This window comes from Coenobita brevimanus, chromosome 61 (genome assembly GCF_032717465.1).
Source record: "Coenobita brevimanus isolate Jiangsu-jjx chromosome 61, ASM3271746v2, whole genome shotgun sequence".
Taxonomy (NCBI): domain Eukaryota; kingdom Metazoa; phylum Arthropoda; class Malacostraca; order Decapoda; family Coenobitidae; genus Coenobita; species Coenobita brevimanus.
In genome coordinates, this window is record NC_137014.1 from 23,570,283 (window position 1) to 23,573,493 (window position 3,211).

The 3,211-nt window shown below is 39.5% G+C and overlaps 1 pseudogene; it reads left to right on the forward strand.

Moving 5' to 3' along the window:
* Nucleotides 1–1,268: 1,268 nt before the first annotated feature.
* Nucleotides 1,269–2,896, forward strand: LOC145403707 (uncharacterized; annotated as a pseudogene).
* Nucleotides 2,897–3,211: the final 315 nt, after the last annotated feature.

The window sequence follows — 3,211 nt, forward strand, 5'->3', positions numbered from 1 at the left end:
TATCACCACCACTACCACCACCACCACCACAGCTACCACCATCACCATCAATCTCACAGCTACCACTACAAAACCACCACCACCATCACAGCTACCACCACCACCACCACCACAGCTATCACCACCACCACCACCACCACCACAGGTACCAATACCACCACCACCACAGCTACCAACACCATCATCACCACAGTTACCAACATCATCATCACCATCGCATCTACCAACATCAAAACACCAGAGCTACCACCACCAACATCAAAACACCAGAGCTACCACCACCAACATCAAAACACCAGAGCTACCACCACCAACATCAACAACACCAGAGCTACCACTGTATCGTGATTATCAGAAATCACGATATTTTTGTATTACTATTCTATGGTGATTATTTAGATGCATATTTGTCTATCACAATTGTGGATGTATATGTGTAGGATTATTTATGTGTAAATACCGTATATACTGTATATTGTATGTATTAAGATTTCACTGATTGTTTAGTGGAATAACGAGGAGTATGTTGATACCCTTGGGTGATTTGGTACTGTTAGTGATATAAGCTTAAGTTACATTTATGTATAATCATAGTGTACTGTTAATATTAGTTAATATTGGAATGTCTTGAAAATGTTGTATTTGCGAGGTTCAGTGTTTTAACTGATACTTGTTTATGAATGGTTAAATTTAAGCTGTACGGTTAACGTGTGAAACAAGCCGAATGGCGGCAGTTTGTGATAAACTATTAGTAGCCAGTCACGTGGCCATATTTCAAGCCTGGCTCACAGCCGGACCGGGAGTCCTGGGGTCAGTTGGTACGAGGTTAAGGAGCTGAGCAGAGGGGCCCCGAGTTTAGGTCTGGCAGCTGTCCTGTGTGAAATTGTCTATACTGTATGTGGACTGATGTTATTCGGGTGGATGTTTGGAAGACAGTGCGGCCATGTTGTAAGTTTACTGCATTTTTTAAAGTTTCAAATTATGCTTAAGTTCATGAATAATTGTCCATTTTATTTTGCATATTTAGTATGGTCGGTCACATTGTATAGTGTGATATTATTATTTGATATCATACTAAGGTTCTTTGTAATTATATATATGACGTGTGTTTGCGATTATTGCTGGGAAGTGAATCTGAGTTCATTCTTTTGTTGTTTATTATTTATGAAGCTGTATTTACCAGGTTGAATCATTAAACGGATCCGACACCGCAGAACTGCAGTGTTCATTCAAACCTGAATAACAATACAATTCAACAACTCGCAACCATGGATGAGCTCAAGAAAAACCGGACAGCAGCCAAGAGAAGGTTCACTAGGAAGGTCAACATCTTCAAGGAAGCCCAAGGAAAGAAGTTATCATGTGAAGTGCTTCAACGAATGTATGAGGAGGTTAGTACGTGCTTCAAAGTGGTGGATGAAAGGAATGAGGAAATGATCGCTCTTTTAAAGGAATCTGAACCTTATGATGAGTATGAACAATACATAACTGAACTTGAAAATATAAAAACATGAAGTTTATAATATTTTGATAACTGAGACTGGGAAGGTGAAACAGAAACCATCACTTGCCATAAAGAAACTGGAGCCTCCTAAATTTCGTGGTTCTGTCAGAGCATTTCCTACTTTTGTTAAGGATTATGAAAGGTTAGTTGTGTCTCAGCAAGGAATGGACCCGTACGTGCTGAGGAATTCCTTGGAAGGTGAACCTAGGAAATTAGTGGAAGATTTAGACGATTATAACCGAATGTGGGCTCGTCTGGAAAGAGACTTATGGTGATCCAGCTAAAATGATAGATTCTATTTTAGGAGATATCAGAGCAACTAAACCAGTGGTTGAAGGTGACAATAAAAGGCTTATTAACATGATTAATACTGTAGAGAAAGTGTGGTTGGATATTGATAATTTGGGTCAGTTACAGGAACTTGAAAACACTACTGTAATTACTCAAGTGGAGAGATTGTTGCCACCTACTTTGAAAAGAGAATGGGCAATAAAGGTACAGTCTATCGGTACTGACAGGTTTAAAAGCTTAGTAACATTCTTGACTGAACAGCGCAAAGTTATAGAGTATTTGCAAGATGAGTCAAGGATTGCAAGTGCTAGGGCGACAGTTCATGTGTGTGAAGAAGAGACTTCCAAGGACTCTGAACTTGCAGAGGCGATTAAACAGTTAGCTACAGGTCAGGAAAAATTTCAAAATCAAATGTTCAAATGTTTATCTAACTTATCCTTTGCTAGTAATAAGTTTCAGGGAAATACCAAGAGATGTTGTGTGCATGAGTCTGATACTCATGATCTGAAAGATTGTGCAACCTTTAAACAGTGGCCTAAGGAGACAAAATTTGAATTTCTGAAATCTAAGGGTATATGTTATATGTGCCTGAAGGAAGGACATTTAGCAAGGAATTGCAGTCAAGGATATTCATGTAGAGTTCTGGTAGATGGGGAACGCTGTGGAAAATATCATCATTCTGCCCTTCATCCCATATTCATTAGCCATGGAAGTACTACTGTGGAAGCATCAAGTAGCCATGTGACAAGAGATGGAGTAATGCTCATGACGGGTTATGTGAACAGTGCTAATCAGGTAATACCCACCCTTTATGATCCAGGAAGTAATTTAAGTTTAATCACCAATAGGATGGCACGGAAACTGGGTCTTGTTGGGACTCCTGTGAGTTTAACTTTAACCAAGGTTGGTGCGCAAACAGAACAGGTAGAAAGTTACGTGTATAAAGTCTTGTTGAAAGATAAATTTGGGAGGGAAAAAATAATTGATGCCTGTGGTATAACTGAAATCACTGGTGTGTCAAGTGAGATAGACGTGACTCCATTTGGCACATATGTTTGGGTTACAGGAATGGCAGTTAAAGAGACCCAGCGGACGTATTGAGTTATTGATTGGATCAGATTACTGTGCTCTTTACCTCAAGTTGTAAACAGTGCACAGTGTTCAACTGTTGGCTAATGACTTTGGATTTTGCCTTAGAGGAAGTATAGATGGAGAAAGAAAGCAAAGCGTTAGCCTTAATGTTCAGGTGAATCATGTTGCATGTTCTAAGCCTGAAGAGTGGCTTCTTACATCTCGGCTAAACCCTTGTCAAGTAATTGAAGAATACTTTTTGACTGAAAGCTTAGGAACTTTGTGTACCCCAAGATGTGGGGGATGCAAGTGTGGAGGTTGTTCCATTAAAGGAAATTTAACTAT